This window comes from Podarcis tiliguerta (assembly GCF_965153285.1).
Source record: "Podarcis tiliguerta genome assembly, chromosome: 11".
Classification (NCBI taxonomy): Eukaryota; Metazoa; Chordata; class Lepidosauria; order Squamata; family Lacertidae; genus Podarcis; species Podarcis tiliguerta.
Window position 1 is genome coordinate 8,682,394 of NC_139544.1, and position 14,990 is coordinate 8,697,383.

Genomic DNA, 14,990 nt, shown 5'->3' on the forward strand with positions numbered 1-14,990 from the left:
TCCCTAAGCCGCGCGGTCACAATTTCAGCAAAAATCTGACGTTCTGCAATTCACTCAGAAATGGTGTCAAACTGTTGCAAACGATCGACTGAAAGCTTTTTCGGTGGAAACTGATGGGTTTTTATCATGGGACACAGAATTAGCCCTCGGCGTCTGAGCAACTTTTTTTGAAAAAATCCCTAAGCCGCGCGGTCACAATTTCAGCAAAAATCTGACGTTCTGCAATTCACTCAGAAATGGTGCCAAACTGTTGCAAACGATCGACTGAAAGCTTTTTCGGTGGAAACTGATGGGTTTTTATCATGGGAAACAGAATTAGCCCTCGACGTCTGAACAACTTTTTTTGAAAAAATCCCTAAGCCGCGCGGTCACAATTTCAGCAAAAATCTGACGTTCTGCAATTCACTCAGAAATGGTGCCAAACTGTTGCAAACGATCGACTGAAAGCTTTTTCGGTGGAAACAGATGGGTTTTTATCATGGGAACAGAATTAGCCCTCGACGTCTGAACAACTTTTTTTGAAAAAATCCCTAAGCCGCGCGGTCACAATTTCAGCAAAAATCTGACGTTCTGCAATTCACTCAGAAATGGTGTCAAACTGTTGCAAACGATCGACTGAAAGCTTTTTCGGTGGAAACTGATGGGTTTTTATCATGGGAAACAGAATTAGCCCTCGACGTCTGAACACCTTTTTTTGAAAAAATCCCGAAGCCGCGCGGTCACAATTTCAGCAAAAATCTGACGTTCTGCAATTCACTCAGAAATGGTGCCAAACTGTTGCAAACGATCCCCGGAAAGCTTTTTCAGTGAAAACAGATGGGTTTTTATCATGGGAAATAGAATTGGCCCTCGACGTCTGAACACCTTTTTTTGAAAAAATCCCTAAGCCGCGCGGTCACAATTTCAGCAAAAATCTGACGTTCTGCAATTCACTCAGAAATGGTGCCAAACTGTTGCAAACGATCGACTGAAAGCTTTTTCGGTGGAAACTGATGGGTTTTTATCATGGGAAACAGAATTAGCCCTCGACGTCTGAACACCTTTTTTTGAAAAAATCCCGAAGCCGCGCGGTCACAATTTCAGCAAAAATCTGACGTTCTGCAATTCACTCAGAAATGGTGCCAAACTGTTGCAAGCGATCGACTGAAAGCTTTTTCAGTGAAAGCAGATGGGTTTTTATCATGGGAAATAGAATTAGCCCACAACGTCTGAACAACTTTTTTTGAAAAAATCCCTAAGCCGCGCGGTCACAATTTCAGCAAAAATCTGACGTTCTGCAATTGACTCAGAAATGGTGCCAAACTGTTGCAAACGATCCCCTGAAAGCTTTTTCGGTGGAAACAGATGGGTTTTTATCATGGGAAACAGAATTAGCCCTCGACGTCTGAACAACTTTTTTTGAAAAAATCCCGAAGCCGCGCGGTCACAATTTCAGCAAAAATCTGACGTTCTGCAATTCACTCAGAAATGGTGCCAAACTGTTGCAAACGATCCCCTGAAAGCTTTTTCGGTGGAAACAGATGGGTTTTTATCATGGGAAACAGAATTAGCCCTCGATGTCTGAAGACCTTTTTTTGAAAAAATCCCTAAGCCGCGCGGTCACAATTTCAGCAAAAATCTGACGTTCTGCAATTCACTCAGAAATGGTGCCAAACTGTTGCAAACGATCGACTGAAAGCTTTTTCGGTGGATACAGATGGGTTTTTATCATGGGAAATAGAATTAGCCCACAACGTCTGAACAACTTTTTTTGAAAAAATCCCTAAGCCGCGCGGTCACAATTTCAGCAAAAATCTGACGTTCTGCAATTCACTCAGAAATGGTGTCAAACTGTTGCAAACGATCGACTGAAAGCTTTTTCGGTGGAAACTGATGGGTTTTTATCATGGGAAACAGAATTAGCCCTCGACGTCTGAACACCTTTTTTTGAAAAAATCCCGAAGCCGCGCGGTCACAATTTCAGCAAAAATCTGACGTTCTGCAATTCACTCAGAAATGGTGCCAAACTGTTGCAAACGATCCCCGGAAAGCTTTTTCAGTGAAAACAGATGGGTTTTTATCATGGGAAATAGAATTAGCCCTCGACGTCTGAACACCTTTTTTTGAAAAAATCCCTAAGCCGCGCGGTCACAATTTCAGCAAAAATCTGACGTTCTGCAATTCACTCAGAAATGGTGCCAAACTGTTGCAAACGATCCCCTGAAAGCTTTGTCGGTGGAAACAGATGGGTTTTTATCATGGGAAACAGAATTAGCCCTCGGCGTCTGAGCAACTTTTTTTGAAAAAATCCCTAAGCCGCGCGGTCACAATTTCAGCAAAAATCTGACGTTCTGCAATTCACTCCGAAATGGTGCCAAACTGTTGCAAACGATCGACTGAAAGCTTTTTCGGTGGAAACAGATGGGTTTTTATCATGGGAAACAGAATTAGCCCTCCATGTCTGAAACAGATGGGTTTTTATCATGGGAACAGAATTTGCCCTCGACGTCTGAACAACTTTTTTTGAAAAAATCCCTAAGCCGCGCGGTCACAATTTCAGCAAAAATCTGACGTTCTCCAATTCACTCAGAAATGGTGTCAAACTGTTGCAAACGATCGACTGAAAGCTTTTTCGGTGGAAACTGATGGGTTTTTATCATGGGAAACAGAATTAGCCCTCGACGTCTGAACACCTTTTTTTGAAAAAATCCCGAAGCCGCGCGGTCACAATTTCAGCAAAAATCTGACGTTCTGCAATTCACTCAGAAATGGTGCCAAACTGTTGCAAACGATCCCCGGAAAGCTTTTTCAGTGAAAACAGATGGGTTTTTATCATGGGAAATAGAATTAGCCCTCGACGTCTGAACACCTTTTTTTGAAAAAATCCGTAAGCCGCGCGGTCACAATTTCAGCAAAAATCTGACGTTCTGCAATTCACTCAGAAATGGTGCCAAACTGTTGCAAACGATCCCCTGAAAGCTTTGTCGGTGGAAACAGATGGGTTTTTATCATGGGAAACAGAATTAGCCCTCGGCGTCTGAGCAACTTTTTTTGAAAAAATCCCTAAGCCGCGCGGTCACAATTTCAGCAAAAATCTGACGTTCTGCAATTCACTCAGAAATGGTGCCAAACTGTTGCAAACGATCGACTGAAAGCTTTTTCGGTGGAAACAGATGGGTTTTTATCATGGGAAACAGAATTAGCCCTCCATGTCTGAACACCTTTTTTTGAAAAAATCCCTAAGCCGCGCGGTCACGATTTCAGCAGAAATCTGACGTTCTGCAATTCACTCAGAAATGGTGCCAAACTGTTGCAAACGATCGACTGAAAGCTTTTTCGGTGGAAACAGATGGGTTTTTATCATGGGAAACAGAATTAGCCCTCGGCGTCTGAGCAACGTTTTTTGAAAAAATCCCTAAGCCGCGCGGTCACAATTTCAGCAAAAATCTGACGTTCTGCAATTCACTCAGAAATGGTGCCAAACTGTTGCAAACGATCGACTGAAAGCTTTTTCGGTGAAAACAGATGGGTTTTTATCATGGGAAACAGAATTAGCCCTCGATGTCTGAACACCTTTTTTTGAAAAAATCCCTAAGCCGCGCGGTCACAATTTCAGCAAAAATCTGACGTTCTGCAATTCACGCAGAAATGGTGCCAAACTGTTGCAAACGATCGACTGAAAGCTTTTTCGGTGGAAACTGATGGGTTTTTATCATGGGAAACAGAATTAGCCCTCGACGTCTGAACACCTTTTTTTGAAAAAATCCCGAAGCCGCGCGGTCACAATTTCAGCAAAAATCTGACGTTCTGCAATTCACTCAGAAATGGTGCCAAACTGTTGCAAACGATCCCCGGAAAGCTTTTTCAGTGAAAACAGATGGGTTTTTATCATAGGAAATAGAATTAGCCCTCGACGTCTGAGCAACTTTTTTTGAAAAAATCCCTAAGCCGCGCGGTCACAATTTCAGCAAAAATCTGACGTTCTGCAATTCACTCAGAAATGCTGCCAAACTGTTGCAAACGATCCCCTGAAAGCTTTGTCGGTGGAAACAGATGGGTTTTGATCATGGGAAACAGAATTAGCCCTCGGCGTCTGAGCAACTTTTTTTGAAAAAATCCCTAAGCCGCGCGGTCACAATTTCAGCAAAAATCTGACGTTCTGCAATTCACTCAGAAATGGTGCCAAACTGTTGCAAACGATCGACTGAAAGCTTTTTCGGTGGAAACAGATGGGTTTTTATCATGGGAAACAGAATTAGCCCTCGGCGTCTGAGGAACTTTTTTTGAAAAAATCCCTAAGCCGCGCGGTCACAATTTCAGCAAAAATCTGACGTTCTGCAATTCACTCAGAAATGGTGCCAAACTGTTGCAAACGATCGACTGAAAGCTTTTTCGGTGGAAACAGATGGGTTTTTATCATGGGAAACAGAATTAGCCCTCGACGTCTGAGCAACTTTTTTTTGAAAAAATCCCTAAGCCGCGCGGTCACGATTTCAGCAAAAATCTGACGTTCTGCAATTCACTCAGAAATGGTGCCAAACTGTTGCAAACGATCGACTGAAAGCTTTTTCGGTGGAAACTGATGGGTTTTTATCATGGGAAACAGAATTAGCCCTCGGCGTCTGAACAACTTTTTTTGAAAAAATCCCTAAGCCGCGCGGTCACAATTTCAGCAAAAATCTGACGTTCTGCAATTCACTCAGAAATGGTGCCAAACTGTTGCAAACGATCGACTGAAAGCTTTTTCGGTGGAAACAGATGGGTTTTTATCATGGGAAATAGAATTAGCCCACAACGTCTGAACAACTTTTTTTGAAAAAATCCCTAAGCCGCGCGGTCACAATTTCAGCAAAAATCTGACGTTCTGCAATTCACTCAGAAATGGTGCCAAACTGTTGCAAACGATCCCCTGAAAGCTTTTTCGGTGGAAACAGATGGGTTTTTATCATGGGAAACAGAATTAGCCCTCGATGTCTGAAGACCTTTTTTTGAAAAAATCCCTAAGCCGCGCGGTCACAATTTCAGCAAAAATCTGACGTTCTGCAATTCACTCAGAAATGGTGCCAAACTGTTGCAAACGATCCCCTGAAAGCTTTTTCGGTGGAAACAGATGGGTTTTTATCATGGGAACAGAATTAGCCCTCGACGTCTGAACAACTTTTTTTGAAAAAATCCCTAAGCCGCGCGGTCACAATTTCAGCAAAAATCTGACGTTCTGCAATTCACTCAGAAATGGTGTCAAACTGTTGCAAACGATCGACTGAAAGCTTTTTCGGTGGAAACTGATGGGTTTTTATCATGGGAAACAGAATTAGCCCTCGACGTCTGAACACCTTTTTTTGAAAAAATCCCGAAGCCGCGCGGTCACAATTTCAGCAAAAATCTGACGTTCTGCAATTCACTCAGAAATGCTGCCAAACTGTTGCAAACGATCCCCGGAAAGCTTTTTCAGTGAAAACAGATGGGTTTTTATCATGGGAAATAGAATTAGCCCTCGACGTCTGAACACCTTTTTTTGAAAAAATCCCTAAGCCGCGCGGTCACAATTTCAGCAAAAATCTGACGTTCTGCAATTCACTCAGAAATGGTGCCAAACTGTTGCAAACGATCCCCTGAAAGCTTTGTCGGTGGAAACAGATGGGTTTTTATCATGGGAAACAGAATTAGCCCTCGACGTCTGAGCAACATTTTTTTGAAAAAATCCCTAAGCCGCGCGGTCACGATTTCAGCAAAAATCTGACGTTCTGCAATTCACTCCGAAATGGTGCCAAACTGTTGCAAACGATCGACTGAAAGCTTTTTCGGTGGAAACAGATGGGTTTTTATCATGGGAAACAGAATTAGCCCTCGGCGTCTGAGCAACTTTTTTTGAAAAAATCCCTAAGCCGCGCGGTCACAATTTCAGCAAAAATCTGACGTTCTGCAATTCACTCAGAAATGCTGCCAAACTGTTGCAAACGACCGACTGAAAGCTTTTTCGGTGGAAACTGATGGGTTTTTATCATGGGAAACAGAATTAGCCCTCGACGTCTGAACAACTTTTTTTGAAAAAATCCCTAAGCCGCGCGGTCACAATTTCAGCAAAAATCTGACGTTCTGCAATTCACTCAGAAATGGTGCCAAACTGTTGCAAACGATCCCCGGAAAGCTTTTTCAGTGAAAACAGATGGGTTTTTATCATGGGAAATAGAATTAGCCCTCGACGTCTGAGCAACTTTTTTTGAAAAAATCCCTAAGCCGCGCGGTCACAATTTCAGCAAAAATCTGACGTTCTGCAATTCACTCAGAAATGCTGCCAAACTGTTGCAAACGATCCCCTGAAAGCTTTGTCGGTGGAAACAGATGGGTTTTGATCATGGGAAACAGAATTAGCCCTCGGCGTCTGAGCAACTTTTTTTGAAAAAATCCCTAAGCCGCGCGGTCACAATTTCAGCAAAAATCTGACGTTCTGCAATTCACTCAGAAATGGTGCCAAACTGTTGCAAACGATCGACTGAAAGCTTTTTCGGTGGAAACAGATGGGTTTTTATCATGGGAAACAGAATTAGCCCTCGGCGTCTGAGGAACTTTTTTTGAAAAAATCCCTAAGCCGCGCGGTCACAATTTCAGCAAAAATCTGACGTTCTGCAATTCACTCAGAAATGGTGCCAAACTGTTGCAAACGATCGACTGAAAGCTTTTTCGGTGGAAACAGATGGGTTTTTATCATGGGAAACAGAATTAGCCCTCGACGTCTGAGCAACTTTTTTTTGAAAAAATCCCTAAGCCGCGCGGTCACGATTTCAGCAAAAATCTGACGTTCTGCAATTCACTCAGAAATGGTGCCAAACTGTTGCAAACGATCGACTGAAAGCTTTTTCGGTGGAAACAGATGGGTTTTTATCATGGGAAATAGAATTAGCCCACAACGTCTGAACAACTTTTTTTGAAAAAATCCCTAAGCCGCGCGGTCACAATTTCAGCAAAAATCTGACGTTCTGCAATTCACTCAGAAATGGTGCCAAACTGTTGCAAACGATCGACTGAAAGCTTTTTCGGTGGAAACAGATGGGTTTTTATCATGGGAAATAGAATTAGCCCACAACGTCTGAACAACTTTTTTTGAAAAAATCCCTAAGCCGCGCGGTCACAATTTCAGCAAAAATCTGACGTTCTGCAATTCACTCAGAAATGGTGCCAAACTGTTGCAAACGATCCCCTGAAAGCTTTTTCGGTGGAAACAGATGGGTTTTTATCATGGGAAACAGAATTAGCCCTCGATGTCTGAAGACCTTTTTTTGAAAAAATCCCTAAGCCGCGCGGTCACAATTTCAGCAAAAATCTGACGTTCTGCAATTCACTCAGAAATGGTGCCAACCTGTTGCAAACGATCCCCTGAAAGCTTTTTCGGTGGAAACAGATGGGTTTTTATCATGGGAACAGAATTAGCCCTCGACGTCTGAACAACTTTTTTTGAAAAAATCCCTAAGCCGCGCGGTCACAATTTCAGCAAAAATCTGACGTTCTGCAATTCACTCAGAAATGGTGTCAAACTGTTGCAAACGATCGACTGAAAGCTTTTTCGGTGGAAACTGATGGGTTTTTATCATGGGAAACAGAATTAGCCCTCGACGTCTGAACACCTTTTTTTGAAAAAATCTCTAAGCCGCGCGGTCACAATTTCAGCAAAAATCTGACGTTCTGCAATTCACTCAGAAATGGTGCCAAACTGTTGCAAACGATCCCCGGAAAGCTTTTTCAGTGAAAACAGATGGGTTTTTATCATGGGAAATAGAATTAGCCCTCGACGTCTGAACACCTTTTTTTGAAAAAATCCCTAAGCCGCGCGGTCACAATTTCAGCAAAAATCTGACGTTCTGCAATTCACTCAGAAATGGTGCCAAACTGTTGCAAACGATCCCCTGAAAGCTTTGTCGGTGGAAACAGATGGGTTTTTATCATGGGAAACAGAATTAGCCCTCGACGTCTGAGCAACATTTTTTTGAAAAAATCCCTAAGCCGCGCGGTCACGATTTCAGCAAAAATCTGACGTTCTGCAATTCACTCCGAAATGGTGCCAAACTGTTGCAAACGATCGACTGAAAGCTTTTTCGGTGGAAACAGATGGGTTTTTATCATGGGAAACAGAATTAGCCCTCGGCGTCTGAGCAACTTTTTTTGAAAAAATCCCTAAGCCGCGCGGTCACAATTTCAGCAAAAATCTGACGTTCTGCAATTCACTCAGAAATGCTGCCAAACTGTTGCAAACGATCGACTGAAAGCTTTTTCGGTGGAAACAGATGGGTTTTTATCATGGGAAACAGAATTAGCCCTCGACGTCTGAACAACTTTTTTTGAAAAAATCCCTAAGCCGCGCGGTCACAATTTCAGCAAAAATCTGACGTTCTGCAATTCACTCAGAAATGGTGCCAAACTGTTGCAAACGATCGACTGAAAGCTTTTTCGGTGGAAACAGATGGGTTTTTATCATGGGAAACAGAATTAGCCCTCGACGTCTGAGCAACTTTTTTTTGAAAAAATCCCTAAGCCGCGCGGTCACGATTTCAGCAAAAATCTGACGTTCTGCAATTCACTCAGAAATGGTGCCAAACTGTTGCAAACGATCGACTGAAAGCTTTTTCGGTGGAAACAGATGGGTTTTTATCATGGGAAACAGAATTAGCCCTCGACATCTGAGCAACTTTTTTTTGAAAAAATCCCTAAGCCGCGCGGTCACGATTTCAGCAAAAATCTGACGTTCTGCAATTCGCTCCGAAATGGTGCCAAACTGTTGCAAACGATCCCCTGAAAGCTTTTTCGGTGAAAACAGATGGGTTTTTATCATGGGAAACAGAATTAGCCCTCCATGTCTGAACACCTTTTTTTGAAAAAATCCCTAAGCCGCGCGGTCACAATTTCAGCAAAAATCTGACGTTCTGCAATTCACTCAGAAATGGTGCCAAACTGTTGCAAACGATCGACTGAAAGCTTTTTCGGTGGAAACAGATGGATTTTTATCATGGGAAACAGAATTAGCCCTCGACGTCTGAGCAACTTTTTTTGAAAAAATCCCTAAGCCGCGCGGTCACAATTTCAGCAAAAATCTGACGTTCTGCAATTCACTCAGAAATGCTGCCAAACTGTTACAAACGATCCCCTGAAAGCTTTTTCAGTGAAAACAGATGGGTTTTTATCATGGGAAATAGAATTAGCCCACAACGTCTGAACACCTTTTTTTGAAAAAATCCCTAAGCCGCGTGGTCACAATTTCAGCAAAAATCTGACGTTCTGCAATTCACTCAGAAATGGTGCCAAACTGTTGCAAACGATCGACTGAAAGCTTTTTCGGTGGAAACTGATGGGTTTTTATCATGGGAAACAGAATTAGCCCTCGACGTCTGAACACCTTTTTTTGAAAAAATCCCGAAGCCGCGCGGTCACAATTTCAGCAAAAATCTGACGTTCTGCAATTCACTCAGAAATGGTGCCAAACTGTTGCAAACGATCCCCGGAAAGCTTTTGCAGTGAAAACAGATGGGTTTTTATCATGGGAAATAGAATTAGCCCTCGACGTCTGAGCAACTTTTTTTGAAAAAATCCCTAAGCCGCGCGGTCACAATTTCAGCAAAAATCTGACGTTCTGCAATTCACTCAGAAATGCTGCCAAACTGTTGCAAACGATCCCCTGAAAGCTTTGTCGGTGGAAATAGATGGGTTTTTATCATGGGAAACAGAATTAGCCCTCGAGGTCTGAGCAACTTTTTTTGAAAAAATCTCTAAGCCGCGCGGTCACAATTTCAGCAAAAATCTGACGTTCTGCAATTCACTCAGAAATGGTGCCAAACTGTTGCAAACGATCGACTGAAAGCTTTTTCGGTGGAAACAGATGGGTTTTTATCATGGGAAACAGAATTAGCCCTCGGCGTCTGAGCAACTTTTTTTGAAAAAATCCCTAAGCCGCGCGGTCACAATTTCAGCAAAAATCTGACGTTCTGCTATTCACTCAGAAATGGTGCCAAACTGTTGCAAACGATCGACTGAAAGCTTTTTCGGTGGAAACAGATGGGTTTTTATCATGGAAAACAGAATTAGCCCTCGGCGTCTGAGCAACTTTTTTTGAAAAAATCCCTAAGCCGCGCGGTCACGATTTCAGCAAAAATCTGACGTTCTGCAATTCACTCCGAAATGGTGCCAAACTGTTGCAAACGATCGACTGAAAGCTTTTTCGGTGGAAACAGATGGGTTTTTATCATGGAAAACAGAATTAGCCCTCGGCGTCTGAGCAACTTTTTTTGAAAAAATCCCTAAGCCGCGCGGTCACACTTTCAGCAAAAATCTGACGTTCTGCAATTCACTCAGAAATGCTGCCAAACTGTTGCAAATGATCGACTGAAAGCTTTTTCGGTGGAAAGAGATGGGTTTTTATCATGGGAAACAGAATTAGCCCTCGATGTCTGAACACCTTTTTTTGAAAAAATCCCTAAACCGCGCGGTCACAATTTCAGCAAAAATCTGACGTTCTGCAATTCACTCAGAAATGGTGCCAAACTGCTGCAAACGATCGACTGAAAGCTTTTTCGGTGGAAACAGATGGGTTTTTATCATGGGAAACAGAATTAGCCCTCGACGTCTGAACACCTTTTTTTGAAAAAATCCCTAAGCCGCGCGGTCACAATTTCAGCAAAAATCTGACGTGCTGCAATTCACTCAGAAATGGTGCCAAACTGTTGCAAACGATCGACTGAAAGCTTTTTCGGTGGAAACTGATGGGTTTTTATCATGGGAAACAGAATTAGCCCTCGACGTCTGAACACCTTTTTTTGAAAAAATCCCGAAGCCGCGCGGTCACAATTTCAGCAAAAATCTGACGTTCTGCAATTCACTCAGAAATGGTGCCAAACTGTTGCAAACGATCCCCGGAAAGCTTTTTCAGTGAAAACAGATGGGTTTTTATCATGGGAAATAGAATTAGCCCTCGACGTCTGAGCAACTTTTTTTAAAAAAATCCCTAAGCCGCGCGGTCACAATTTCAGCAAAAATCTGACGTTCTGCAATTCACTCAGAAATGGTGCCAAACTGTTGCAAATGATCCCCTGAAAGCTTTGTCGGTGGAAATAGATGGGTTTTTATCATGGGAAACAGAATTAGCCCTCGAGGTCTTAGCAACTTTTTTTGAAAAAATCTCTAAGCCGCGCGGTCACAATTTCAGCAAAAATCTGACGTTCTGCAATTCACTCAGAAATGGTGCCAAACTGTTGCAAACGATCGACTGAAAGCTTTTTCGGTGGAAACTGATGGGTTTTTATCATGGGAAACAGAATTAGCCCTCGACGTCTGAACACCTTTTTTTGAAAAAATCCCGAAGCCGCGCGGTCACAATTTCAGCAAAAATCTGACGTTCTGCAATTCACTCAGAAATGCTGCCAAACTGTTGCAAACGATCGACTGAAAGCTTTTTCGGTGGAAACTGATGGGTTTTTATCATGGGAAACAGAATTAGCCCTCGACGTCTGAGCAACTTTTTTTGAAAAAATCCCTAAGCCGCGCGGTCACAATTTCAGCAAAAATCTGACGTTCTGCAATTCACTCAGAAATGCTGCCAAACTGTTGCAAACGATCCCCTGAAAGCTTTGTCGGTGGAAATAGATGGGTTTTTATCATGGGAAACAGAATTAGCCCTCGAGGTCTGAGCAACTTTTTTTGAAAAAATCTCTAAGCCGCGCGGTCACAATTTCAGCAAAAATCTGACGTTCTGCAATTCACTCAGAAATGGTGCCATACTGTTGCAAACGATCGACTGAAAGCTTTTTCGGTGGAAACTGATGGGTTTTTATCATGGGAAACAGAATTAGCCCTCGACGTCTGAACACCTTTTTTTGAAAAAATCCCGAAGCAGCGCGGTCACAATTTCAGCAAAAATCTGACGTTCTGCAATTCACTCAGAAATGGTGCCAAACTGTTGCAAGCGATCGACTGAAAGCTTTTTCGGTGGAAACTGATGAGTTTTTATCATGGGAAACAGAATTAGCCCTCGACGTCTGAACACCTTTTTTTGAAAAAATCCCGAAGCCGCGCGGTCACAATTTCAGCAAAAATCTGACGTTCTGCAATTCACTCAGAAATGGTGCCAAACTGTTGCAAACGATCCCCGGAAAGCTTTTTCAGTGAAAACAGATGGGTTTTTATCATGGGAAATAGAATTAGCCCTCGACGTCTGAGCAACTTTTTTTGAAAAAATCCCTAAGCCGCGCGGTCACAATTTCAGCAAAAATCTGACGTTCTGCAATTCACTCCGAAATGGTGCCAAACTGTTGCAAACGATCGACTGAAAGCTTTTTCGGTGGAAACAGATGGGTTTTTATCATGGGAAACAGAATTAGCCCTCGAGGTCTGAGCAACTTTTTTTGAAAAAATCTCTAAGCCGCGCGGTCACAATTTCAGCAAAAATCTGACTTTCTGCAATTCACTCAGAAATGCTGCAAAACTGTTGCAAACGATCCCCTGAAAGCTTTTTCGGTGTAAACAGATGGGTTTTTATCATGGGAAACAGAATTAGCCCTCGACGTCTGAACAACTTTTTTTGAAAAAATCCCTAAGCCGCGCGGTCACAATTTCAGCAAAAATCTGACGTTCTGCAATTCACTCAGAAATGCTGCCAAACTGTTGCAAACGATCGACTGAAAGCTTTTTCGGTGGAAACAGATGGGTTTTTATCATGGGAAACAGAATTAGCCCTCGAAGTCTGAACAACTTTTTTTGAAAAAATCCCTAAGCCGCGCGGTCACAATTTCAGCAAAAATCTGACGTTCTGCAATTCACTCAGAAATGGTGCCAAACTGTTGCAAACGATCGACTGAAAGCTTTTTCGGTGGAAACTGATGGGTTTTTATCATGGGAAACAGAATTAGCCCTCGATGTCTGAACACCTTTTTTTGAAAAAATCCCGAAGCCGCGCGGTCACAATTTAAGCAAAAATCTGACGTTCTGCAATTCACTCAGAAATGGTTCCAAACTGTTGCAAGCGATCGACTGAAAGCTTTTTCAGTGAAAGCAGATGGGTTTTTATCATGGGAAATAGAATTAGACCACAACGTCTGAACAACTTTTTTTGAAAAAATCCCTAAGCCGCGCGGTCACAATTTCAGCAAAAATCTGACGTTCTGCAATTGACTCAGAAATGGTGCCAAACTGTTGCAAACGATCCCCTGAAAGCTTTTTCGGTGGAAACAGATGGGTTTTTATCATGGGAAACAGAATTAGCCCTCGGCGTCTGAGCAACTTTTTTTGAAAAAATCCCTAAGCCGCGCGGTCACAATTTCAGCAAAAATCTGACGTTCTGCAATTCACTCAGAAATGCTGCCAAACTGTTGCAAACGATCGACTGAAAGCTTTTTCGGTGGAAACAGATGGGTTTTTATCATGGGAAACAGAATTAGCCCTCGATGTCTGAACACCTTTTTTTGAAAAAATCCCTAAGCCGCGCGGTCACAATTTCAGCAAAAATCTGACGTTCTGCAATTCACTCAGAAATGGTGCCAAACTGTTGCAAACGATCGACTGAAAGCTTTTTCAGTGGAAACAGATGGGTTTTTATCATGGGAAACAGAATTAGCCCTCGACGTCTGAACAACTTTTTTTGAAATAATCCCTAAGCCGCGCGGTCACAATTTCAGCAAAAATCTTACGTTCTGCAATTCACTCAGAAATGCTGCCAAACTGTTGCAAACGATCGACTGAAAGCTTTTTCGGTGGAAACTGATGGGTTTTTATCATGGGAAACAGAATTAGCCCTCGACGTCTGAACACCTTTTTTTGAAAAAATCCCGAAGCCGCGCGGTCACAATTTCAGAAAAAAATCTGACGTTCTGCAATTCACTCAGAAATGCTGCCGAACTGTTGCAAACGATCGACTGAAAGCTTTTTCGGTGGAAACTGATGGGTTTTTATCATGGGAAACAGAATTAGCCCTCGACTTCTGAACACCTTTTTTTGAAAAAATCCCTAAGCCGCGCGGTCACAATTTCAGCAAAAATCTGACGTTCTGCAATTCACTCAGAAATGCTGCCAAACTGTTGCAAACGATCCCCTGAAAGCTTTTTCGGTGGAAACAGATGCGTTTTTATCATGGGAAACAGAATTAGCCCTCGACCTCTGAACAACTTTTTTTGAAAAAATCCCTAAGCCGCGCGGTCACAATTTCAGCAAAAATCTGACGTTCTGCAATTCACTCAGAAATGGTGCCAAACTGTTGCAAACGATCGACTGAAAGCTTTTTCGGTGGAAACAGATGGGTTTTTATCATGGGAAACAGAATTAGCCCTCGACGTCTGAACAACTTTTTTTGAAAAAATCCCTAAGCCGCGCGGTCACAATTTCAGCAAAAATCTGACGTTCTGCAATTCACTCAGAAATGGTGCCATACTGTTGCAAACGATCGACTGAAAGCTTTTTCGGTGGAAACTGATGGGTTTTTATCATGGGAAACAGAATTAGCCCTCGACGTCTGAACACCTTTTTTTGAAAAAATCCCGAAGCCGCGCGGTCACAATTTCAGCAAAAATCTGACGTTCTGCAATTGACTCAGAAATGGTGCCATACTGTTGCAAACGATCGACTGAAAGCTTTTTCGGTGGAAACTGATGGGTTTTTATCATGGGAAACAGAATTAGCCCTCGACGTCTGAACACCTTTTTTTGAAAAAATCCCGAAGCCGCGCGGTCACAATTTCAGCAAAAATCTGACGTTCTGCAATTCACTCAGAAATGGTGCCAAACTGTTGCAAACGATCGACTGAAAGCTTTTTCGGTGGAAACAGATGGGTTTTTATCATGGGAAACAGAATTAGCCCTCGACGTCTGAACAACTTTTTTTGAAAAAATCCCTAAGCCGCGCGGTCACAATTTCAGCAAAAATCTGACGTTCTGCAATTCACTCAGAAATGCTGCCAAACTGTTGCAAACGATCGACTGAAAGCTTTTTCGGTGGAAACTGATGGGTTTTTATCATGGGAAACAGAATTAGCCCTCGACGTC